The following is a 25535-nucleotide window of genomic DNA, read 5'->3' on the forward strand; positions in this document are numbered from 1 at the left end:
CTGGGCTCCACAGCAGCATGGGGGAAGCTGAGCAGCATGGTCTGGGCTCCAGATGGGAGCTTTTCCAGTGGCGGGGCAGCGCTAAGAGCCAGGCTCGCTGCTTCAGCCCTGCCCGGCCTGTCCTGCATCCCTCCCGCCCGTGGGACGGCTGCTGGAGGGGGTCCAGAAGGGGCCGCGTGCGCTGGGGTCCCGCTCCCGCGCTGTCCCTCAGGGCTGGGGTCCGCGCCTGCCCGTCCCGCTCCCGCCCCTTGCCATAAAGCTGAAGTTTCATTTATTCTGAAGGGAAAAGAATTCACATCTCCCCAACCGACGCGAACTCAAATACAAATAAATTTCTCTCAAAGTGCAGTCATTGGAGAAAACTAAAGGCCGTTAGTCAGGCTGACATCAGAGGAGCCGCATTCACTCTGACAAGCAGCAAAGGCTTATGTTTTATTCACCAGGCCTGAAAAATACCTTCCTGAGGAGGGGGCCCATAAATAAACCAGTGTGATGAATATTACACGGAATAAAAACTGATAAAGCAAGGGCCCTAAACACGAGATGCACAATGAGGTTAGAAAAGCACATGGTTTTCATTACATCTAATCCTGCGTGACGGGCTGGGGAGGTGAGCGGCAGGGTGGGAAGGGGAAGCCACCTGCAGGGATGCTTCTGGCCCCTTGGGAGAGAGGGGAGGTGGGACAGGCTGAGCCGGTTCCACTCCTGGCCACACACCTCCACGGGGAGAGGTGGCACAGGCAGGGCTGGGAGCATCTCTGCAGCCCCTGGCCTGGGGCAGAGGGAGGGGATTGAGGGGCTGCAGAGATGCTCCCAGCCCTGCCTGGGATGCCTTCAGAGTGGGGTCCCAGCTGCAGCGGTCCATACTGCTGGGGGGAGCGGGGAGGCAGACATGGTCTGTAACCTGAAGCGCTTCTCCTGGCTGTGAAATGTCTGTGGTTCTTTGGGATCTCCCCTGCGGGGTTTCCTACAGTTTCTCTGGCCCTAAAAGCCCCGTCTTTTGCAGTTCCCGCAGAGCCGTGTCAGGATGCTGAGGCTCGGGGCTGAGCTGGGTGTAGCTGTGGGCAAGCTCCTCTCGTGCACCGTCTTTCCTCACTATCAATTCTCTGCCTGTGGGTTTGCCAGGGCTTCACCACCAGTGCCAGTGGCAGAGCTGCCGGGCTGTCCCCACCACCGTGGCCCTGCAGCACTGACCTGCCCGGGATCCGGAGAGTGGAGGTGGGCTCAACCCCACAGCCCTGGCCTTGCTGAAGGCAGCTGGAGGGGGTGCGCCGGCATAAAGAGAGGACCTTGGGGTGCTGCTGGCATCAGAGGGACGTCTCCTGCTATTGCATTTCTCAGTACGAAATACCTCTCAAATATATTGGTTTTGAGAACAAGTAGCGAATTATGAAGGCTGTGATCATAAAGAGTGTCTTCAAAGATGACGTTTTCATGTTTTGGAGTGTTATTTAAAGGTGTCTTCCCTTCTGCAGCCTCTTCCTTGCTTTCCGCAGACACGCGTGGCTGCTGGTTGCACTCAGGGTTATCGCAGTGTTCCTTCAGGAGGTCAGGCCGTGGTGCAACGGCCCCTGTGACGCCTGTCGGAGTGCCCCGTCCCCGCCGGCGCGGGAGGACAGTCCCCATCTCTATGTGTGGTGGTTTCCTCCGTGCCCCAGCGCGTCTGGGGGTCGGGGCAGCAGGGCTTCAGGGGGAAACCCTTTCTTTGGGTCCCACACAGCTCCCCGCCGGGGAGCCTGGCTCCTGGTGCTAATGTGCTCCTCTGAGAGTTGCCGGAGTGCTGGCGTGTCCCCCTGGGGGGACCAGCCGCTCCATCCCTGCCCCGGCACGGGGACAGGCAGTGGTGGGGTCTGCAGTGCCCTGGAGTTGGGTGGTCGCTGCATGTGCCCACCCTTAAACTGGCGTGGGCTGCGTGAGGCTGCAGAAACACGGTGCAAACAGAGTAAATGTTTAATAAACAAAGCTCTCTGCCAGATCGGGGTGGGGGTGTCAGAAGAGGTGGTGTGATGGGTATTAATGCCGTTTGGAAATGCCATTGCAGAGTTGTTATTCCATCTCCCCACAATCTCTCTGAAATTCTCTGCAGTCCAGTAAGGGAAGTGTCGCAGTGCTTTCCCTGCCCGGGGAACGCCAGGGGCTCAGAGCAGCCGTGCAGCCTGCAGCCCCTGGCCCGGCCCGGCCCCCATCGGTGGGGGGCTCTGCGCATGGGGGGCTCAGCGGCAGCTCTGGGTGCAGGGAGCTCAGCAGCGGGCGGCTGCTTCTGCCCGGCCTCTGCGAGGAGCCAGTGGTGAAAGATTGGTCCCCTGGGGAAAACGCTGCTTCCACTGCGGGTGCAAGCCTGGGGGGAGGAGGAGGAGGAGGAAGAGGGCTCCGTGGGTGCAGCAGCAGCTGGTGGAGTGGGAGGAGGAAAGGAAACGGCGTCAATGGTCCTTGGAGCCGTGAGCGCCAGCAGGTCAAGGTTGGTGCTGGCTGCCCCGGCCCTGAGGCTGGGAGATGCGTGCTGGGGCACCACATGCTCAGCTCCTCCCGTGGCCCTCCTGCCTCCTCCAGATGACAGGGGCAGGATCAGGCCCCCTCCACGCCGGTGGGCAGTCGGAGTCCGGGGGCAACCAGAGCCGCTGGCTGCCCGGTTGCTTTGCCCGAGGGCATGCGGTGGTGGCGAGGCTCGTGCAGAGCTCACTGCGCAGTGCTGGGCTCCCGCCGGCTTCATCTGCCTTTAACTTTCGGGAATGTTTGCCTTTCCTTCTCTCCACCCAATTTAAGAAAAACAAAAGCAAGGCTCCTCGGAAAGCGACTGCAGGGCTGCGGCTTTGTGGAGGTCCCTCCGTGTCTCTGAACAGCAGGCCACAGACAACACAAGAAGCATTTCATTCAAAAGCCACACGTTCAAAGGCTGCAGAAGGGGAAGTTTGTGCAGATTTATGCGCCATAATCCCACATTTGGCAGATTCTGTGTAAAATGTGTGCAAACCTCCTTTGAAAAGTTCCTCCGCTCTTCCCTGGGTTTCCAAGGCTGGACCCCATGGGGAGCGGGAGCAGCCCCCTGCCCCGCACCTCCCCACAGAGCGGGAGGCAGGAACCTTGAAATACGAGCACTTAGCAATTAAATGGTGTAATAAAAAGCTGCCTGACAGTCTAATCCACCATTAAAAACACCAAAGCTCAGGGGAATTCACCATTGTTATTCAACGTGTATCTCTCTCCTCCTTGCCTCTGCCACTCAGAGATCCCATCTGCTGCCTCCTTCGACCCCACTCGCTCCCAGGACACGTGCTGGCCGGCGCTGAGCGTGCGGCTGCTGCACGCTTGGTCTTGCTGGTAGAGACCTCTTCTTGGTGGAAGCAGTGGGTGCCAGTAAGGGAAAACACGGAGGAGGCTGCAGTGCCATCCTCTGCAGCTGGCACGGGTCCCTGGGCAGCAGGGAGAGAGGGTTGGGGCTGTTGAAGTGAAGCGGTGCAGGTGTCTGGGAACTGTGGTGCTTAGGGGCAGCGTAACCAGTACGGAAACACCTGCGGGAGCTTGCCAGCGAGCCTCCTCCCCGGCCCATGGGGCTGCAGGGCTGGTGCTTGCCATTCCCGGGAGCGCATGTGATGGAGTGTGTGCACGGAAACGTGGGTCCCAGCTGGAGCCAGCTGTGGGGCGCAGGGGGTTTTCTCCCCTGGGGCCACCTGAGTCGGGACCTGTCTCCGTCCCTGGGGGTGGACGCACGCACATGAGTTGGTGTCCTGTCCGCAGGAGGAGCGCGCCAGCCTCCCCCATGCCGTGGGCATCTGCTGCAAGCCGCAGGGCAGGTGGGGGGGCACTTTCAGATCCCGGTTTTCTGCCGGGCAGGGCTGTGGGCAGCTCTCCTCGGCGGTCCCAGGGATAGCGCTGACTTGGTGCTCACCAGCTCCTCTGGAACGAGAGGCTCAGCCTTTCTTGCTGTGTCTTGGAACAGGAGCTGAAAGCAACCCGAACGGTAGCGAGCCATCCCCACCCCCCCCGTGCTCGGCTGCCCACGGCTCCTGGTGGAGAGCTGCTCTGCAGATGCAAAAACCAGTTGGGGAAATCGCTTTTCATGTTGGATATGGGTTTTGCAAAGCTTTTTTCTTCTGAGCTGCAGCTCTCTGTGGCGGGCTGCGTGCCCAGGTGGGTGCTGGGGTGCGGAGGAGGCACGTGCTGCCATGCTCACGTATCCCATCTGCATCTTTTTCCTTGCTGGGGCTGGATCCTCCAAAGGGGTGCAGGACCTGACTGCGTGCTCCAGACCTCACCTTCGCTGGTCACCGGGAGCAGAAGCGGAGCATCCCCTCTGTGGGACCCCGCTGCCTTCCCAGCCGCTCCCCGCCAGCGGTGGGGGGGGGCTGGGCAGGAGAGATGGGCTCGGCTGCTTCTCTGAGCAGTTCTTGCTCACGCTCTCCTAAGTAATGATTTTGTCTTTTTTTCGACTTCTGTTGTGTAAAAAATAATGGTGTTGGCTGCTGTGCAAGATGCATTGATCAGGGAGCTCTTGGCTGCCAAAGGGACATGGGGGAAGTGTGGCTCCTGTGCCCCCCCCCAGCCATGGCAGGAGCCCCCCAACAGACCCATCGGGAGGGCGATTCTCAAGGCCCCTACGGACTGTGTGACGGTGGTTATCTGAAATTACTGGTTTGTTCCCCTGAGGCTCCTCTGCATTCGTGTACAGGGGCTGGTTCCCCGGCCCCCTTCCTTGTGCTGTCCCCAGTTAAAGCAGAAGGTGACCATGGATGCTGCTGCCGGGGCGGGGTGGGTGGCCCCAGGCCCTCTGTAAGTCACAGCTGAGACCCCTCGAGACGAGGGGGCTGCCGGGGCTGTCGCATCGTACCCGTCTCTGCTTGGGTCCCAAAGCCTGGTCCTGCTCAGGCTCTTGGTGCAGGTCCCAGCTCCGGTGGGCCAGTGCACACAGGATGAGGAGGTGGGAGCTGCCCCCCTACCCTGCCTTTGCCGCGGGGAGCGGGGCACTGTGCCGGCTGGGCTCACGGCAGAGGGGAGCCACGGTGTTTTGTTGGCTGAGCCGCTGCTGCCATGCTTCGTGTGCTGCCGGCTCCCGCTCATTGGCACGTCTGCGGGACGGATCAGCCTCGCCAGCACTTGCAGCCTGGAGGGATCTGCACAGCCCTTTCCGGCAAAGCGAAGCCAATGCCGCTGTCCCCATCACGGGTGGATGAGTGGGGCCGTGAGGAGCCCCAGCAGTTTGCCCACGGCCGCTCGAGCACGTGTTAGTGGGGCCAGGGCAGCTGGGGCCCCTGGTCCTCGGTGCCACGCTCCGGCAGCACAGCCTCGCTCTGCCGGTAGAGCCCCCCGCCCCACGCTGCATGGGGGTCCCTGGGCTGCCCTCCCCTGCCCACTGCCAGCACTGTATTAAAAAAACATAATTGATTTTCCTTCCTGCTAGTGCTTAACCTGGACTTTCCCGCTGCAGCGGCAGAGGGCCCTGATTACAATATCTCTGAAGAGGCCAGTGAGTTATAGTAATGGACACTCTTCTAGCTGTCTGTGCCGCTCATAAATCTATCCCCTCCTGAAAGTGCAGATGGTCCATAATCGTCCATCATCCCGAGCCGAGCGCCGGGCAGTGCCGGGGTGCGTTTCTCCTCTGAGGCTGCTTTTTCTGCAAGCTAAACGGAACTGCGACGCGGCGCGAGCTCTCTCCGTAATGGAGTGCGAGCAGCCCTGCCGTCAGCCGTGATTTAGGAGGGAAGGAACAATAAATATCCTGGAGGTTGGGGCTGTGAGCAGCCGCCAGAGGGGAAGGCAGCAGGGCCATGGGTGTACTTACGCACAGCCCTGTTTGCTCTGGCAAGCATGGCGTGACCCCTGGTGAGGTGGGGGCTCGGGGGGGGGGAGCTTTCCAAAGGCTGCTGCCCCACTCTGCTCTCTGCACCAGTATGAGGGGCAGGAGCATCAGTTGAAATCCCAGCTGCATGGTGCCTGTGGCCCTGGGTGCTTTGTGACTCCACCTGGGAATAACGCCAGCTCCCAGAGCCGGCAGCGGCCACCCGGGCGCTCCCGAGGCTCTGACAGGCAGGAGGGGACCGGTGTGCTGCCACAGCCCTGCTGCAGGCGGGAAGCCTGGGCAGCATGGCAGGGAGCTGCCTTTCTGTACGTCGTCCGTCCTCCTGCCGTTGCGGGTCTGTGCGCTTGGCTGCTGCGAGGTGCAGCGTGCTACGCCGTGCTCTTCCCTGCAGCAGTGCCAGCCCTGGGGTGCTGGTGTTCCCTCTGCCTGGGACGAGCTGGGCTGAGCAAAAAGCTGCTGCTGCTTCCAAACAGGCAACTGAGAGCCTGTGCATAGGCTGGGCAGAGCGGACAGGGCAGGCAAAGCCCCTCCCTCCTCCATGCGTAGCAGAGCCTGTGGCACGTTACAGGTGTCTCTGGTGACATCCTTTCCCGGGTGTTTCAGTGGGCCGTTGGTGCTGCCTTGTCTGAGCCCCCACCCCGCCACGCGCCGGTGGGCACACGCGTGCTTGCGGCTGAGCAACGTGCAGCTCCAGCTCCTGCCCAGCCGTCCTCAGCCCAGCGGCTCAGGCTCTGTCCCATGGCAATGGTCTCTGCCTGGGGGTGCAGGAGTCGGGCCCTCCTGAGCCGTGGGCTGGCAGAGCCCTGTTAGCATGCACTCGCAAAACTTGATCTGATGATGCTGTGCTTGAGGCTTGGCCCGACTCCCCCTGCCCAGGTGCCCCTCTGCCTTTGCTGCTGGGTGTTCACTGCCTGCGCCTCTTGGGGCAGGGCCTCGGCAGTGGTGCAATCCAGGCAGGAGCCTGGTGGGATTTTGTTGCTCTGGCAGCCCTGGCTGGTGCCTGCTGTGTCGCCAGGATCCTCAGCAGCCGTTGGGGACCTGCCTGCACTGCCCATGTCAGAGCAGGTCCCCAGCGCCTCCCTAGAGACTTGTCCTCCCTTCACCCCGTTGCTACCCACAAGCACAGGCTGCCTTGCCCAGCCCCTGAGCTCTCTGTCCCCAGGTCCCTGGGGCTCCTTGCTGGCTCCAGCCCCCTGCCTGTCGATGCCGTCCCCACCGTGCCGCCCGGGCTCTGCCCCCTCCCTGCGGGATACCTGCATCGACATATCGACGCTGACAGCAGTGGTGTGGGGAGCCGGCGATACCCAGCTGTGGTGCTAAATGTCTATATCGACTCCCACCGGAGTCGATTCCGGCTTGGTTACGGTGATTTTATTTGGTATTTAACATCTGAAACGTGCATGTCTGCACCTGCGAGTGCTGGGAGACGCGGGTGGCAGGTGGACCGTGGTGTGCTTGTTTGGAGCTGGGATGGGATTCCCTGTGCCGGTGCCAAGGACCTTGCCCCTTGAGTATTGACTGTCACCAAGCCCTCTCCCGTGGCGAGATTTGTCCCCATGCCAGCGGTCCTGGGAGGGGGCAGGAGAGCAGACCCGGGGCCAAGGACCCTGGCAGCCTGGCCCCTTGCTCCTCTCCTCCTCCAAGCTGCAGCCGCTGTCCCAGCTGCCCGCAGGCAGGGGTGCTCGCCAAGGGTTTTAGGAGGAAACACTCGAGCTTTTCTCCCGGAAGCCTGCCCTAGACTGATTCAGAGCTCAGAGCTGCCTTTTATCGGTGCTGCCTTGCGGCCGAGCCTGAGAAGCTGCCCCCTCCTCGCCGAGTGCCCTTATTTACAAGAATCCCCCTGGTATGGCCTTTAAGCGCTTCCATTAACATTTTTGCATCTTGCTTATTGCAAGCCCGGGCCCGCCGAGACCTGTGCATGGCAGGCAGCAGGCAGGAGCACTACGCTCGCTTTAATTGGTTTGAAGCTCTTGCTGCCGGCTGTGGAGGGGTCTCTTTCCTTGAGTAATGACCTGGAATTTGATCACGCGACTTTTATTAGATTGTGAGACTGGAAGTGTAACTGTACGGGATCAAAGCAAAGCAGGCACCACCGTGAGCCGGGACCCTCGGGGCTGAGAAAGAGGAGCCCCTCGCTGCCAGCCACCCCGGCAGATTAAAACAACCCAGCAGCCTGCTAAAGGGTTTGAGCTCCTAATGACGGAGCCACTCTCGTGCTCCAGCAGGCACGTGCAGCCAGCGCAGCCCTGCTGCCTCGGTGGCTGCTGGAGGACAACGTACTCCTCTGCCAAGCTGCCACCAACCCCCCCAGGGCCATCCTGCCCCATGCCACCAGCCAGCACCTCTGTGCTTGGGGCCAGACCTGCTGGAGCTTGGTCAGCTGAGGGAGAAAGGTCCCACCAGCTGCACGGTGTCTGAAGACGCAGCCCGTCCCAGCGCATCCCCGGGGGCTGGCGGAGGCTGCGGGGGGCCCCGGCAGCGCTGGTGCTGGCAGCAGCATCAGGTGGTACTGCAGCCCCACGCACACCGGCGTTGGGGCTGCCGAGGGCAGCGCTGGGAGCCGGGCAGGATGGGGCAGGGAGAGCAATTGCAGCAGTGATTAATGGCACGCTGGCGGGAGCTGACAGCTCGCAGTGCCCACGGTGGCGATGAGTAGCTGGATCCTCCACTCCTGACAAGCTGTTCCGGGCCCCCCGGGCCGTCGGGGCCGTGCCCCGCCAAGGGCAGCCCTGCGCAGGCTCTCGGTGCCAGCCAGGCTATGGGAGCCATGCCGGCAGCCTGTGCTGCGGCGGCGCTCCCTGCTCCTGCCCACTTCTGCAGCGAGGAGGGCTCGCGGCTGGTTTGGAGATTCTGGCAGCATCGGCTGGGTTTATTAAGCTAATAAAACAATGTTAAGTATCCGCACACTAGAGCCCCCTGAGGTCTCTTTATGTGCAGAGAGGAGCTGGGGGATCCCAGAGCCTCTGCACTGATGATTGCTCTGTCACACTAATAAATAGAGAGGAGCAGGTAGCACTGCGCCAGGCTGCGGGGTGGCCGCTGCTCCTCCTGCCGGCACCGGGCACAGGGGGATGTGCCTTTGCCTCCCCCGACGTGCCCACTACACCAGTGCTTGGGCACCCCATGAAGCACCCGCTGCCCTCGCTGTCCCCTCTGTGCTCTCGACAGCAGGGAGCGGAGCGGTGGAGGCTGCCGGGCCCCCAAGGGGCTGCACGGCTTGGGTGATGCTGGTGGCATCTCCCTCCACCCGTCCCCTGGTGCGTGTGGCTGCACAGTGCTGGAGCCGGGCTGGGAGAGCATCATCTCATGTCGTGCTTGGGGCTCTGCCTCCACTCCCAGCGCTGTGGCTGGGCTGCAACGGCAGCACGGAGCTGTTGCTTTAGAAAACCAGGCAGGGTCTCTCTGGCTGCAGGCTGGTGTAGAAACACCTGATCCCCAGGCACGAATGCCCTGTGCTCCCAGAGGGTTTGCGAGGGGCCTGGGCAGCCCAGCAGCACCCCAGGAGCACAGCGCCGCTGTCGGGCAGCGCTGCCCACAGCTCTCCCCATGCTGCAGTATGTCCATGTGGGATGGTGGTGGTAGGCAATGCACTGGCAGCATGCAAAGCAGGCCGTGTATAATAGATAATAATTAATAGACTGCTTCGGCGGCTAGCTAGGTAAGTAGATAAATAATTTTAATTATCCTTGGGGAGGCTGTAAATTCGCACACAGCCCTTTATTAAACTCTCTGTTTACAACAGTCATTTATATTGTGTGTCATTTTGCATAAAACCCCCTTGGGACCGAGTAACACTGCGTAATAACGGCTCCGTTATTGCCAGTGCCTCTGCTCGAGAGCCGCTGGCGGCACGGGCAGGAGCGCTGCAGGCAGGGACCCTGGAGCTGGTGGCTGTGGGACACGGGCACCCTGGCCAAGGGGCAGCTCTGGGTCTCCTGGGAGCCTTTGGTGTGCTCCTCCTGCAGGTGAGGGACTCGGTGCAGTGGACCCAGTCATGCCGAGCTCTGCTCCCCTGGGTGGTCCCTGAGGGCTCTGCCCGGACCTTCGCTCCTTCCCAGTAGAGTTTATGGTTTTGTGCTGATGGCAGGGTATTTTCTCCCCCTTTTTTGCGCATGTCTCTTAAAAGCACCATAGATTCTGAGCTGTGAAATCCTGCTGCGTCAGCAGTCTGCAAAATGAATTGATATTAAACGCGACAAAAGTCTCTCTAATTCACCCTGGCCGGTTTCTGCTTCCCTCCCTGAAGATGTAATTGAAAAGTGGAAGAATGGAGATTGCCATCATCCCTGCCCGGAATAACACTGAGCCATCTATTACTGAGAAACTTATTAATTAAGGATTATTTACAAATAACTGTGCTCTCACCATGCCGCACACGCTGCCCCGTCCACGCATGTGCGCTCCCTCCCGCTGCCTGCCCCTCCCATCACATGCGTGTACACACGCGCTCCCCGAGCCCGTCGGCCCCCGGGCACCCGCACATTGCTCCAGCTCCCGCGGGGCTTCGGGAGACGGTTTTGCTGGGGCAGAGGGTCGCAGGAGCCATGCGAGTGAGCCGTGATGCTCACCGTGATGCTCACTGTGGCAGCAGAGCGACCCGCTCGCTCGCCGCAGTGACCTCACTTGCGGAGGACCGTGCTCCATGGACTAATTTGTTTTCAATGGCAGTTTCTGGCAGTGTCCCTGCCAACATCAGGACAAGAGTCTTTGGGGGTTTAAAATTACTTTTACAGGAACAGCATGTGTTTCTCCGCTCCTGGATGGCTTTAAGGGCTTTTGCGGTGCAGGAGAGGCTGGGTGCTGCTGCTCAGGCACCAGAACTGGCCAGGCTTGCGCCCAGTGCCCTTTGCTCACCTGGCCGAGGGGTACGCTTGTCTGGGGAGGACCCAGGACCTTGCAGCCTGTACCTGTGCCTGGCAGGTTGCAAGGAGGGGTTTCGTATTCTCGGCAGCGGGCGGCTTCCCCGGGGGCCGCTGCCCCACGACGCAGCTGCCTGGCACCGTGCACCCTTGGGTGGCCGGTTTACAGAGCAGTTGAGCATCAGGGAGGGGAGGCTTGTGCCGAGCAGGCTAGCACCGGCCTGGGGGAGCAGCTCGAGAGACGTGCTGGTGCTGCCTTTGGGTAGGGGCAGTGTTTTTGGTGCTACCCCGACGCATAGCGGTGTTCATGCTTGCTCTGACTCCAGGCATGTGTAAGAGAGGTAACTTTGCAGAAGGCAGTCAAATAACCATATAGTTTAATATCCCCGCGATCAGGGCTGACATTTATGTCGTTAATTTTAAAACACTTTATTTCTTCTCTATTAAGTTAGACTCATTTCCAACAGACTAAATAACTCTCTCTCCCTAACTGCGGGCTGGTGTTCTATTGTTTCCTTCCCTCTTTAGTTTTTGTTCCCTTTCTGGGAAGCTCAGTAAGATGGAAGGAGGAGAGCGTCGTGCTGTGCCGGTGCTACCTGTCTGGGTGATCCTGGGGTATCCCAGCGGACGGGCAGCTCTCGCCATCTCTCCTCTGGAGGAGACAGGGGTGCGTCCCTGTGCCTCTTCGGAAATGTGCAATGATAGAAAAGACAGGGATCAGAGAAACTGGACACAGGGACTTTACCAGTCTCCTCTCATCCATTTCCAGAGCCTGGAGGGATCATGTCTGGTAGCGACTTCCCCAGGATTTAAAGTCCCAAGTGATGGCTCTGCACGGGGAGGCGCCCTGGCCTGGCAGGTCTGTGTGTGCAGAGAGGGATGATAGACACAAACATGCTGGTTCTCCACTCCCATCGGCCACCACCTCCTACAGAGCGAGTGCCTGTGGCTTCATTTTGGGTGGCTGTGGCAGGGTGAAGGTGACCCAGCAGTGCCGGGACTGGACCAGCCCCAGCGAGGCCCTGAGCCAGTGGCTGCGGATGCAGGAGGGGGTTTCTGAATCTGAAAGGGAAGTTTCTGCCCTCCCTCCCCATCCATCTGCCTCAATCCTCTCCCGGTGGCGTTTTCTCCAACTCCTCTCCTGGCTCTTCCCTTCTGCCAGCCCTGAACCCAAGGTTTGTGTACCGACGTCCCCTCTGCTCATCTTGTCCCTCCAGTGGTGCTGGGACCCCTCACCCTCCTGCTCTGGGGGGGGCTGTGCCCATCCTCATCCTCACCCTCACCGTGCCGGGACTCCCACCGGCCGGACCCAAGCTGGCGGGAGGCTCACCGTGTGCAGGGTGCACGGGGGTGGTTTCAGAACCCTGTGCGGTGAGCACTCCCCGGCCACGCCAGGCCAGGGTTATTAGTTATTTTTAGCAATCGATGTTATTGATGCCATGCTAGCTGGAGGAAGCCACTGGAGGGCTGTTCTTCCAACTCATTACATTTAGAGCTGAACTATCCCCTTTTTATATAAATCCTGACACATAAAGATAAAATACACCATTTTCCACAGAGCTGCAGCCCAGAGTCAGGGCTGGCACTGGCTGGGACCAGCCCTGCACACGTGTGCTGGGGAGTGTCCCCTGGCTCTGCCGGGAGGAAAGTGCTGGGCTGAGCAGGGCCTGGAGCAAACGTGCCAGAGATGCCGAAAACTGCTCCGGAGGGGCTGTCACCTCAGGGTCCTGCGTGTCCCTTCTGCTGCATCCCTCCCTGGGGCTGGGAAACCCTCTGGGGATCTCTCCATGCTTCACAGCCCAGGATGCTCATCTCCTCCCAGCCAGCTTTGTGAGGGTCCGTATGGTGGTCTGAGCTGCTGTCGATAATGAACAGGGGGCAGGGTTGGAAAAAGTGCCTGTGTGTCAGTCTGACACCTGCAAGCGTCCTGTCTGTCTGACATCTGTGTTACTGTACGGTGTCCACGGTCTGTGTGACGTGCTGGAGATGCTGCTGCGGAGTCCTGAGCCCCTCTCGGGCTGAGCTGGGCGATGCTCACTGCAGGCTGGAGGTCTCTGGCCTGCCCGTCTCCCGTGGGAAGGGCCCAGGCTTTCGTGCACAGCCAGCAGTGACGCTGTGCTAAGATGCTGTCCCAGCCTCCGTGCCCCCTCCCCAGCTAGGCAGAAGCCCCTCGGGAGGGGCTGGGCTGCCCCTCGCCTCTGCCCTTGGCACTGGCACCTGGTGCTGCAGGGGGGCTCTCCCACCCTGCGAGAGCCGCGCTGCTGCTGCTTCATTAGCATTTATACTTGGCCAGTCTCTTTGATTAATGCACTGACTTGAGCAGGAGAAACTAGTGCGGAGATGAAATGGAAACCCCAGGCTTCCTCCCAGCTCGGTCCCTGCCCCAGCCCGCTCACTCGATGGAAACTCAATCCCGGCCAGAGGGATCGATGCTAACCTGCTCACCATCCATGCTGCGCTGGCCCCAGGGCCCGCGAGAAGTGTTGCTGTTGCGGGGCGGGAGGAGTGCTAACGGCATGCCCGCCCCGGGGGGCTGCGCCTGGGTGCGGGGTTGCCCCGGATTGCTGCCCGTGCGGCTGGAGGGCAGGGGATGCCCTTTGGGGACAGATCCCTGAGTGTGACCATCCTGACCATACCAGTGGGGAGCCCTGGGCAGGCGAGCGGGAGCAGGAGCAGGAGCAGCCTGAGGCATCTGGGGAGCAGGGCAGCGTCCGGGTTTCCTTCTGGTCAGCGTCGCCGCTCCTCCCCGGGCTGCGGCAGTGTGTCTGTCTGGAGCTAGGCATGCAGAGCTGCTTCCCCAGCACCCTCCTCCCTGGCTCGGAGGGACGTCCCTGCCCAGGCACAGAGCTGAGGGCACCTGCGTTTCCAGCGAAATCAGCCCAGCAGTGGTGAGGCGGCTGTCCAGGCTCGGTGGAGAGGGCTCTTTCCATTTACTTTTGTGGTTTTCCTTTCAAGATGAAATTAAGCTACAGAGAGCGAAAAACAAACCTTTTTTTAAAGCAATACATCAACGCATCCCTTAAGGGGAAAACACTCTTACACGGAGGTTTTCCTGCACTTTAGTTGTCCTCCATGTCTCAGTTCTCCTGTGCTTTCAAAACACTCGCCCCTGGCCAATTCCCTGTGCACTCTGGGGTTTTGGTGGTTTGGTTTTTTGTTTCTTTTTTTGCTATTGTTTCCAATCAATTTTACAGTAGGTTTGTATTTAGGATAAAAGCCTCCCCTGTCCTCCGCTCGCCCTGCCGCGTTTTGTGCCCCTGTGCCTCTGCTGACGCAGCCCGGGAGCAGCAGGGGCCGAGCAGAGACCCCACGCCAGGCGGCTGCCCCTCGCCCACGGGTCACCTACCTCCGCTCAGGGGCTCACCCCGTGCCTATGCCCGGGTGTCCGTAGGCAAGGACGCCCCGATATGCACAGCTCTTCTTCCATGGTCTAACCCTGCTCACAGGTGCTGCAGCTGCTGCAGGCTGCTCCGTGTTCCCACGGGCTCCTCCGGTGGCTCCGGTCCCCCTGTCCCCACCTGCTCGGTCCCAGCCATCCCGCTGGCCGCCACGTCCCTCCCTTGCTCCGCATCAAGTGATCTCAGTGGTGGTCACCCCCAGAGCGGAGCTGTCTCCTTTTGTCATGTCCCATCAGGTTCTCACTAAAGAGGTTGAGCCGCAGGTTAATTTATGGTGTACGGGGGAGCCAAGGATGGGAATAGCATCTGCCCTCTAAATAAGTCATGAAGCAGGATCCCAACAGCACAATTAGAACCCTCCGTTAATGATTATTTATGGGGCTGGGAATGCTTATTTAACCTGACTATATTAAATATTAAACCAAATTATAATATTTATAACTGTATTTACAACAAAAGGGAGCGGCGTGTTGCCGGGGCTGTGGTGTGCGGGTGAGGTGAGGGGCATACTGGTGCCAGAGGGGCAGCGGGCAGCACACGGTGGCTCACGGGGACCAGAGAAACAGTCTCGGCTCTGTCCCCCACACCGGCCCGGCCCATGGCTTGCAAATGATTTGTCCGGAGCATCCCCATGGAGCAGGGGAGCCTGCCCTGCCCCAGCAGGAGGGTGAGGGGTCCCTGTCGGCAGCCGGGGCTGAGCCAGGGTGGGATGCTGCTGGACACGACCTCTGCTCGTCCCTCTGCCTGTGGGTGCTGTGGAGCTCCCAGCGCTGGGTGGTGCTGGCAGCCCCCTCCCAGGAAGCGCAGCCCCCCGCAGGGCTCCCATCCAGCAGCAGCGAGGCACAAGACATTTGCTTTCTGCTGGCCCTGCCTTCCCTGTGGTCAGCCCCGGCATCCCGGCGAGGGGGGTCTGTGCTCCCACTGCCCCGCGCGTGTCCCGCGGGGGAAGAGGGAAAAGCCCCATTTGCCCTGGCAGGGCCGGCGGGGTGCGATCGACTGTGGCTCTCGGCAGCCACCGAGGGAGACGGGCAGGGAAATCGGCTGCTGTTAGCAGAGTCCCGACTGAGTAAAACACCCAATTGAATTGATTGCACTTGCAATTGGAAAGTCTATTGGCGAAGCAAACGGTGTTATCAGCCTGCAACAAGCAGAGAGTGCACTCCTCTGAAGAGCGCGCTGGGGAGCTGCACTGCCGTGGGGGCCCTGCCCGCATTGCCCCGCTGTGCCCGCACTGCCTTGGAGGGCTTTTTGTTCTCAAATCAGGAGTGGGAAGGAATCATCTGCTGCGTTTGGGGGTGCAGTATCCGGCTGCCCGGTGACCTGCAGGGAGGACGAGCTCTGCCAGCCCTGGGTTGCTTTCTGTCCCACACCTCGCCGTCAAACCGCACAAGCAACCCTGGTACCAGGGGCCGGAGAGCCCCGTAACCCCCCGCCGGGGCTGGTCTGCCCCCTCGGGCTAAGCGGGGTCTGGACAGGGTGCAAGCCGTGGCAGGCGGTGGGGAGGCAGCGGGTCCCCCCAGGCTGTGGGTGCTGGGGATGCCCAGCAGACTGCTGCACCTACCACACTGCCCTGGGGAGCTCCCGGGGTACTTCCCCCTGGGGTAACCAGGGTGTCCCAACCCCCAGCCCACGGCGCCACTCGCCGTGCAGAGTGCCTGTCAGGGATATGGGACCATATAAAATACCCTGCCCCGCACCGCAGCGGAGAGGACAGCGTCATGATGTAAAACCCCTCGGCTCCCGAGCAGCGGGCTGCTCTCTGCACCGAGAGCGGCAGGTTTTGCAGAGACGAGAGCACGGCACTTTGAGCAGAGGAGCAGCCCGGGGGATTTCCAGCTGCCGAGGGCAACTGAGAGGAGACCTGTGGCTGGGTTTCTGCGAAGGTTCAATGCCATTGTGACCGCTAACAATATTTTCAGGTATGCAATCTAAGATAATGACAGGGCTAATCAAATCTCCAGCATAAGCTGTTGGTTTTGGGGTCAGGAGGGAATGTACTGCACCTAGAGCAGCAGTGCTTAATTGCTTTTGTCTTCCCCTGAATCAGAGGAGACAGCTGGGCTTGGTGGGCCACGGGGTCTCATGCTCAGGTCTCGCAGCTGCGTGTGGCTGGGCGGTTGCTGCATGCTCGAATTCAGCTCCTTTATGGCAGAGCCATGGCTCCTATTCTGCTGGCCCTAGCAATTGCAGGAGATAAGTGAAAAATCCCTCCATGCTCCCAAAGACGGTGTGATTGCAGGTTCCGCAGCCTATTGCAGATAAAATGATGATTAAGGGGTCCTACCCTATAAGCAGACAACCATGTTGACCTTATTTAGGCTCCTAATCAATTTGCCCCCGGTGTGATTAATTGAGATGCTTGCCATTGATTTTCCGTGAGACAGGAGTGGCTGAGGTGGGATTCACAGGGATGCCTGCAGGGATATCTCTGGGTCTGTTCGCGCCGCGGCAGCAGTGAGAGGCTGAGCTGTGCCGAGTCCTCTGCCAGGTGGGGATTATCCTGTCTCTCCTCGGCCGCGGTTCCTGGGGCCGGCTGCTGGAGGCTGCTGCAGGGCTGCCTCCCTGCCTCTGCCTGCAGGAGGGGGCAAGGGCCGGTCATGGAGGTCCAGGTGGGGTTTGGGTTTCCCAGGAGTCCTCCTGCATCCTGCAAATGGTGCAGCGGATCCGGGACCCAGGGAGGGATGGTGCACTCTTCCTCCTGAGTGAGCCAGCAGCTCGGGGAAGAGCCCACGCAGCTGGTGCCGCTGTCAGTCCCTCTGTGCAGACCTGCCCACAGGCACACGGTTTGGGTCCTGCCTTGCCACCGGCTGTGGCAGTGCCAACGAGAGGGTCCCTGGAACGTGGGCTTGGCCGGGGTGTGCTGCAAGGGGCGGTGTGACCCCCCCCCCCCCCCCCCGAGCATCCCGACCGGAGGTGCCGTGGGATCACCAAGTGCCGGGGCCCCTGTGTGAGCTGCCGGCGGCTGCCAGAGTGGAAAACACTCTGCCCAGAGCTGCACGTTGGGGGTGAAGGACCTACAGCACGGATGATTGGAAAGGATTTTCTAGCTAAATTGCTGAGCAGATGGATTTACCCTGGACTGGTCCTTGTGGACTCTGGAACATTTTCTCTTCTGTCATGGTTCCTTTTTATGACCTGCCATTTGCTCCAGCAAGCGAGAAGAGAGCCCTCGGCGTCCAGCTCCCGCTCCAGCTGCCGTTCAGGAACACTTCGGCATCGCTGCTGGGAGCCGCTCGCTCCTTTTCAGGAACGGCACTGGGGCCTGGCAGGACACCCCTGCCCGCCCCTGCTCCCCGGCTGCGCTGGAGCCGGGCACGCAAGGACTGTGCCGCTCCCCCCTGCCTGCGCAGCCGGGGCTCTGCCTGTGCTGCCCGCCCTGGCTGGTGGGTGCTGAAGAGGTGGGAAGGGGCAGCTCCTGCTGAGGCAGGAGGAGCTGGCAGCTGCCGGCTGGCGTTGGAGGATGCTGTGCCAGCGATACGGCGGTGATTTTTATAATGAGCTGTGAATCGTTATAGCGACCACCTGCAGTGTGTGCGACAGCCAGCTTGTGGTCCGGCTGGGGGGGTCTGCTGCATGGGGGAAGCAGGATGGTGCCCCATCCCCTCTGCCGCCCTGATGCCAGCACAGGCAGCACCAGGAGAGCACCGGTGCGTCTTGCCTGAGGCAGAGCTGTGAGCCCTGGCGCTGCCGAGACAGCGGCGATGGCAGCAGGCTGGGGAAGCGCTCCCCGCCGCACCTGAGTCAGGGCTCCAAATGTGTTGTGGGTTTTTTTTTTGCCTGGTGGCCCATCAGCTCTGCTAATTACACACAGGCCACAGCCCTGGGCAGAGCAGCTTCCAGCCGCGGTGCCTGCCCTTGGCAGCTCACTGGAGCTTGGCACCTCCCACATGCTGGGTGTATTTTCTGCCCCTCCGTCGTCTCCCCAGTGCTGGTGACAGTCCTTCGGGGGTGGTTTCTTGGCAGACTCCTCCGTGGTGGCAGCACGTGCAGAGGGACAGTGGTGGCCCCGGGAGGGTGGGCTGGGTGCTCCCCTCACTCCGCCATCGGTGCTTCCACGTGGTGATTCGGCCGGTTACTTCGGTTTCCGCCGTCCCTGTTTATGACTGATATTTCTCTTTCTTAGAAGAAGGGGGAAGGACAACACACTATCTCCCACCAAAAGCCTTTCCCCTTCCTCCAGCCATTTACATTAAAGGCTATAACGGGTTGGAGTAAATGGAGCAGGTTTGCAATTAGTTTTCAAAGTACTTATCTCATTAAAGTAAATGAATTATTGATTTAGTGACACTCATGCTTTTAGTGAGCGGCACAGTGCCATCACTACTCTGTTCCCTGGCTCACAACGGTGGTGGCCAGCCCTCACACGCCTGCTCCTTGTGTGCACACGTGTGCGGTTGCAGGTGCATGAGCAGCAAGTGGCTGCTCTGCCTCTTACTTGGCTTCGTAGCCAACGCAGACCCGTGCTGGACGTGAGAGTCGTGTCTGTGGGAACACCGGCACAGCTTTGCAAGGAGCAGCCGTCACAGTGTGGGCATCAGGCAGCAGAGCCCTCTGGGGAGGGACGGACTGAGGACCTGCGCTGCTTGCCGAGGGCTGTGCCCCGGGATGAGGTCCGGACCCCAGTGCCCTGGGACACCGGGACACCTCCTGCCAACCTGTCCTTGCTGTGCCAAGGATGACGTGGGAGGGAGGAAGGCAGCCCACTGGTGCCCAGGGCACTCGGCTCGCTTGGTGCCCGGCAGCACGGCAGAGGACTGGCGTGGGGCTGCCAGGCGGTACAAGGGGGCCGGGGCTGGTCCTGTCCACCACCCGTGCCGCCTGCGGCTCCTCCGGCCAGCCCGGTGCTCGCCGGGGCAGAGAGGGGGGTGCATGCCAGGCACTCGGGGCTGGATGCTGCCTGGCGGAGCGTGGCCACAGGAGGGTGAAGCGCTGAAGTGCTGTGCTGGAGCCAAATGCTTATGGCTGAACCTGCCGCCCCCCAGCCAGCTGCTGACTCAGCTCTTTTGCGCTTCTCTGTACAGAGATTTAATCTCTCCCATAAGATAAAATACTCCATTAATGGGAACCTGCCTACTCAGAGCCTCTCCTCTCTGGGTTCCAGGCAGGAAGGGCTGTGCTCTCCCACCGCCAAGAGCTGAGACTGCCACTGCTGGGAGAGCACCAAGAACGGGCCTGGAAGGTGCCCAGCCCCGCACAGGCCGACTGTGCAGCAGGACACGTTCCTCCTTCACTCCTGTGCCCCCATGTCTGATGTGGTGTGGGACAAAGGGCTGTGGGAGGGATGCCAGCGGGATGAGCCGGGAATGCCAGGCTCCTCCGGTGATGCCTGCCATGTGAGCGGGTGCCACGCGGCTCTGCCGGCGGGTGTTACGGGCAATGCATGTTTCGGAAGCACTGCGTCCTCCTCAGGAGTGCGGCGTGCTGGGAGGGACGAGGTGGCGATGCTGCAAGAGCTGCCATCATCGGGCGGGCGGGCGGGAGGAAGTGCCAGGGAATGAGCGGAAGTCGCAGCAAGAATTTCGGTTGAGATTAGCAGTAATTAGTCAGGCTGGTGTTTTGGTAACCAGAGTTAGGACTGGCGATGCTGGCAGGGGCCGTGCTGAGCGGGCATGCTCCCTGGGTCGTGCCGTCCCCTCCCTGCAGGCTGAAGGGCTCCGGTTGTCCCTTGCGAAAGGAGACGGTTCTCCCTGGGTGGGGGGAGCTGCAGGTCACTCAGCATTACCCGCACCCACGGCAGCCGTCGCCCTGCGGTGCCACACTTTCGCCTCTACCCCCAAGCAACTTGCAGCTGGAGCTGGCGGTCAGCCCTGTGCCGGGGACCTTGCCCATCCTGCCCGTCCTCATGCCACTCCACCTGCACACCCTGCCTACGGCTGGGCTCGGCGAGGCAGAGCAGGTCCCCTGGGCAGGCAGGAGCCGGCCGGTTGCAGTATTGGGAAGGGGTTACCAAAAAGGGGGCAGCGCCGTGTGTTGTCGCCATCCCCAAGGAGTGACTGCGGACTTTCTGGACTGGAGCCGCCAGTTCGGGGACTCTCCCGAAGGGTTACTCAGCCCCTAAAGCTGTCCTGGTGACGGCCCCTCACCCAGCCCCGCCATGAGCTGGGAGCACCTCCTGCCCACAGCTCTTGGCTGGCAGCGCGGCACAGCCCTGGCTCTGCAGCAGGCAGCCGGACAGAGCCGGACAGTGGTGAAACACAGCCCGAGAGCGGGAGCCAGTGCTGCCCGCGCGTGGGACAGCCCCAGCCCCCTGCCTGCTCCTGCAACACACCTCCAGGAGCTGCTGGGAACGGGGCGTTTTATCTTAGTTAAAAAAAAATCCTTCTCATTTAATTAAAAGTGTTGACATTGTGCCTGGCCATCCTGCCCGCCAGAGAACGTGGTTATAAATTAAACATTAAACCTTTAATGGCCCATAAAGAAATATTCGCTGCTGCTTATGTATATAGGGGATATAAATAGAGAGGGCTGCTGGGGGAGGGGCAGGATATTATTTTTCCTCAGCCAGATAATCTTTGCTAATGAATTTAATTAAAAGCAAAATTAATTTAGGATTTTTGGTGGAGGGAAGGGGGGTCAAAATGTACTTTGAAAAACTACTGAGAAGTTTCCCAGCAAAGTGGAGCGGGGCGGCTAGCCCAGGCCTGCCGCAGGGTTTGTCCCATGGTTGCAAAGCGGTGATGGGGGCTGTTGGGGTGCAGCATCCGTGGGGCCCCATGCAGCTGCCGGGCTGGGTGACACAGGTTGCATTTCCAGGGGGCCCTGTGCGGACACCCCACTTCAGATCCAAGTGGTTTTAGTTGGGTTGGGTTTTGCTTATGAGCTGGCCTGCATTGGGCTCGCCTGTTCTGGATGTGGGTCCGTGTGAGGCTGCTTGGGGTTCCAGCAGGTACCTGGGGCTGTCTCCTGCCTGGCTGGAGCCGATCAGCCCGGAGCTTCGCCAGAAAAGGAGGGCAAGATCCCCCCCCAGTAACGCTGACCCCGATCACCCAGAGCCCTGAGCTGCTCCTAGGCCACCTTCCGTCAATGCTCTGCCAGCGCTTTTCCTCTCCTGCTTTGGCACATGCGGCAGGACAGGGAGATTTTGGCTGAGTGTCCCGGTCCCTGTGGTGCCTGGGACCACCTGAGATTTTTGCCTGGGCTGGTGCCGGGCTCGGCGAGCTCTCCGGCTGCGCAGGCAAGCGTGGCGCATCCCGACTGCCAGGGCCCCAAGCTGCTGTGGGGAGTTTCTCAGAAGGCGCCTTCCTTGGGAAATGTGTTTGGGAAATGAGATTTTATCCATCGCTCTACCTCCCCGAGGAGAGTGAGCATCCTTCAATTATTCATTGCCAAACAGGCTGTCTGGGTTCCCAGCACACCCAAACCTACTGTAGCACACGCTGGAGTTCTCTGCTCCCGCTTTGCTGTCTCCTGCCTTCCCCTGCCAGGGATCCTGGTGAGCGCTTTCTTGGCGAAGCCGAGGAAGACCTCGGGAGCAGTTGCTGCGAGGCAGGAGGGCAGGAGGCTCTGCCAGGCCCGCAGCCTTGCGGGGATGTCCCCTTGCTGCTGGGGACCGGGGAGTTTCCGACCAACTTTTTTGGGGCACCGGCATCCCACGGCTGAGTCTGCCCCGTGAGCGGTGTGGGGTGCCGGGGAGGGAAGACCCCCGAGCCCGGAAAATGTGTCTGGCTGGGCGAGAGCTTTCTGGAGGGTTTTTATCATAAGAGCACTAATGGAAGTCAGCACCAGCCTAATGAGCTGTGCTCCTCCATGAATCTGATTCATTGAGGCAGGAATTACCATAATTGATTATCCTGCTGTGCGGCTAAGAGCGGTGTTTGCTAACAGAAGTGCCTGGGAACCGACGTCTCTCTTCCCGAGCCACCGCCACGTGTGGCTGTGCCTCCGGACCGTCTGTGGCCACGCTCTCGCAGGGATCCGGCCGTGGGTTTGGAGCAGCGTCTGTTTGCCTGGCCCCAGGGACAGGGCTCATTCTGTCCCCAGCCAGCCCCGGGCGCAGGGTCCCTACACCCATGCCTGCACACCCAGGGCTGCCTTCTGGGCCAGGGGATTGGAGCAGCAAAACAGCTCCGGTGTTTAAAAGTAGAGCTGTTGCTGCCTGCCTGGGCAGGCAGGGAGAGGCTGCGGGACTCGACACCTCCAGGTCCCCAAAGAAGCAGTTCGCAAACAGAAACAGCCCTCGCTTATTCTTTTTAAAAAACTCCCGTGATGTATAAGCTGTTCTCATTATTTTTGAGGGTCTGACATGATTTATGAACATTTGGGTTGGCAATGTTGCAAGAGCCAATTAGTTGAAGTGCAGCTTTCAGGAAGTTTTCTTTGAAATTTGGCGATATTCTCCAAGAAGTGCCCGGAGCCGGGACAGCAGCGGAAGAGCCGTGTGCCGCAGGACTCGCTCCTTGCGGGAGCGTGACACCGCACCGGGGTGCGAGGGGCAGGGATGGGCACTGCCAGGGGGCAGAAATGCAGGAACACCCTTGGGTGAGTGCAGCGAGCTGGAGTGGGCGGAGGGTTTGGGGCATGCCGAACCGTCTGGGCGTCCGGCACTTCAGTGACGGCTGTGTCCTATCCAACCCCGCTGAGCCGTGGGCTGTGTGTGGGGCCAGGGCTGCGCTTGCAGAGTCCTGGGGAAGCCGAGGAAGGGGTCCGTGGTCCACAGGAGCTGGGTCAGGTTCGAGGTGTGCTGGCAGAGCTGGAGGCAGGGGTCCTGCTCCCATCGCCCCGTGCAAAGTGCAGGCAGGCGGTGCTGCTGCTCGGCGTTGGGGCTCGGCCGCCCCGGGTTGAACCCCCAGCCTGGCTGCTGGTTCTTAACCAAGGCAGGTTTCCCAGCGTGCCCGGGGAGATAATGCTCATGTTCATACTTGTATTCGAACATTTTGCCAGTCAATGAGCAAATAGCATTGACTGTAGGCAGGTTAGCGATGATGATCATTGATTTTAATTCTTCCTCCTCTTTCTTGTCTTTTCTTAGAGATCCCAGCGTGAGCACCGCAGGAGGAGCTGGGCTGAATAAAAGGTACGGAGACATTCATTTCTGATGGGCCAGAGAGGTGAGGGGCTGCTCTGGGGCTTGGGCAGCGGCTCCTGGGGCCCCTCGGCTGCACAGCCTGACCCAGTGCTCTTGGGGCCCAGGGTCCCTCTGAGCATGATAAAACTGCATGTTAAAACCTGCATGTTTAGGGGCAGGCGATGGGTGCTGCTGCCCGAGCTGTGCGGGGCTGGATGGGACAGGGCAGCACCCTCTGCCCACGGCTCCGGGGTCTGGCAGGGGCAGGCGGGCAGGCGCAGAGCCGTGTGCTGAGGAGGGCTGGGAGGAAGGCTGCCTGCTCCTCTCTGCCAGCAGCCCCTGGCACCCACCGGGCGCCGAGCCCCCGCACAGGCGTGATGTGAGTGGCATGAGTCCCGGGTGAGGAGGGCCGAGGGCTGTAGTGTCTGTGAGCTGTCCGTGTGTGCTGACGTTGCTGTCTGTCTGTCTGTGCTCTGTGAGGCTCCTGGGAGCTGTCCCTGGGGAAGCCTCTTGAGGGGACCCTGTCCTTACCAGGGTGGCACCAGCCCTGGCCCTGAACTGGCAGTTGCCCACCATGGGGGATGTTTGCTCCTGGGGTCCTGCAGCCCTTGCTGTGAGGTGTCACTCCAGCTCGGAGTGTCCCCCAGGCTGAGACCCAACTCAGGCAGGCAATGGCTTGTGCACGTGAGGGGGGTGGCTAGGCCAGGTGTCCCCTGCCAGCCTGGTGCCTGCTGGGCAGACGGGGATGGCTCCTTCCCATCGTAACCTCATGTGGCTGGGCTTCACAGCAGTAGACTCTGGTCCCATCGCAGGGTGGGGGGACCAGGTCCCCCTGAAGGTCCATCCTGCTGACTACCGCACAAACCCATGCTCCCCCCTGGTCCAAGCCGGTAAAGCAGAGGAGCAAAGATAAGACAAGGGGCTGGGGGTGAGGATGCTGGTGACTCCATCCCTCCGTGCCCTGGCACTGGTCTGGAGGTGCCTGTGCAGCGGTGGGACCAGGGGGTGGCAGTGGCCAAGGCGGCGGCACTGGGCACTGGGGAGCTGTCACTGTGCAAAAGTGATGAAGGAAAGAGGCCTTTGGGGGGAGTGCTCTCGTCTCTGTCATCGGCAGAATGAGGATGAAGATGACCTACTGGGAGCAGGTCATGATCCAGAAGGGTCCTGAGACACCATGAGAAATGTGGAAAAGGAGCTGCTAGAAGGAGTGGAAAGGCTGGGGTGGGAGCTGGGCTCACAGGCAGCACAAGCCAGGAGCCAGGATTAATGGGATGAAGGCTGGGCTGCAGGTGTGAGCCCAGGTGGAAAACATCCCAGTCAGCAGCGGTGGCATGGGCTGTGGGGCCAGGGCGCAGGGTGCCGGGGCTGCTGCAGCGCAGTGGTTTGATTCTGTGCGGGAGCGAGAGTCCGAGCTTCGGCTGGCTGCGTGCTGGGCCGTTCAGGAAACCCGGCAGCCCTGGTGCAGGGAAGGCAGGGCAGGCAGGGCATGGGTGATTGCTGGGACTGGGCAACAGGACAGGCAGGGAGCTCCCTGCGGGCCCAGGGCTCTCCCCCACCTCTGGCATTCATGTCTGTACTGATGTCTCTGCAACTCGCTCGCCGTGCCGAAGCGAGGGCTTCGCTCCCTCCCGGTGTCTGGCTGTGTGCGGGGGACGGGTGGCACTCGCATCGTTCCCTGGGGCTGCGGGTGCCCAGAACACTCCAGGCCGTGGCCTCGCGGTTGTGTCCGGAGAGGAGATGTGCCCCGCAGTGGAGGGGAGGCAGCAGCAGGGTCGGTGTCCTGCGGCTGAGCAGGCCCGGAGCCTCGTTTGGATGGGAGAGTTGGGATGTGGCTGAGGGGTGACGGGGCACTGTTTGCAAAGGTGTCTCGGGACGAGGGGCGTGCATGGACATGGGGCTGGGGATGCTGAAGGCAGAGGAGGTGAAACAGTGCTTGGAAGAGAGCTGGGCCAGGGAGCCGAGCTGGGGAAGCGTTCCCGCTGCCAACCTCTCCCATGGCTTGGTGCTGCCCCCCGCCCAGTGACCCCCAGGTTTCGGCTTGCATGGTGACGGAGGGTTTTTAATCTGCTGCATTGGGCCCCTCTGCCCCGGGTCTCCGTGAAGCCGGTGCACACCAAGAACATGTCCCGCACAGCAGTGTGGGGGTCCAGTGGGCTGCGGGGCCCCAGGCCACAGTTGGGGCTGTGTTTGCAAGGCACAGAGAAAGAGGAGAGGGTTTTGATCACCAAGATATAAGAAGGAGTGAGAAGCCCCTCGCCCTGGCTGCCTGCAGTGGTGGCTCCTCTGCTTTATCACTCTCTCCTGGTGCTGAATTATTGAGAGTGTTGCTTTCTTTTATTGCTGTGCTGGAGGAGAAATGCCTCAGCCCAGCTCTGCTTTGAATATGATTATGGGGCTGGAGATGTCGGAGCCAGCTGGGCCCCAGAGACCGATCTGCCACCCCTCTCGCTCCTGTGCCTTCCCTTATTCTTATTTAT

At 60.7% G+C, this 25535-nt stretch overlaps 1 protein-coding gene across 13 annotated transcripts in view; it reads left to right on the forward strand.

Annotated features, from left to right (window-relative positions):
* Positions 1-25535, forward strand: part of RBFOX3 (RNA binding fox-1 homolog 3) — a 191899-nt gene that overhangs the window by 130036 nt on the left and 36328 nt on the right. For all 13 annotated transcript variants that reach the window (XM_076354170.1, XM_076354173.1, XM_076354171.1 and 10 more), the window contains one exon: positions 23023-23067. The gene's annotated coding sequence lies outside the window, so the exon portion shown is untranslated. The remainder of the gene's footprint in view (positions 1-23022; positions 23068-25535) is intronic.

The sequence above is a fragment of the Aptenodytes patagonicus genome, chromosome 16 (assembly GCF_965638725.1).
Source record: "Aptenodytes patagonicus chromosome 16, bAptPat1.pri.cur, whole genome shotgun sequence".
NCBI classification, from domain to species: domain Eukaryota; kingdom Metazoa; phylum Chordata; class Aves; order Sphenisciformes; family Spheniscidae; genus Aptenodytes; species Aptenodytes patagonicus.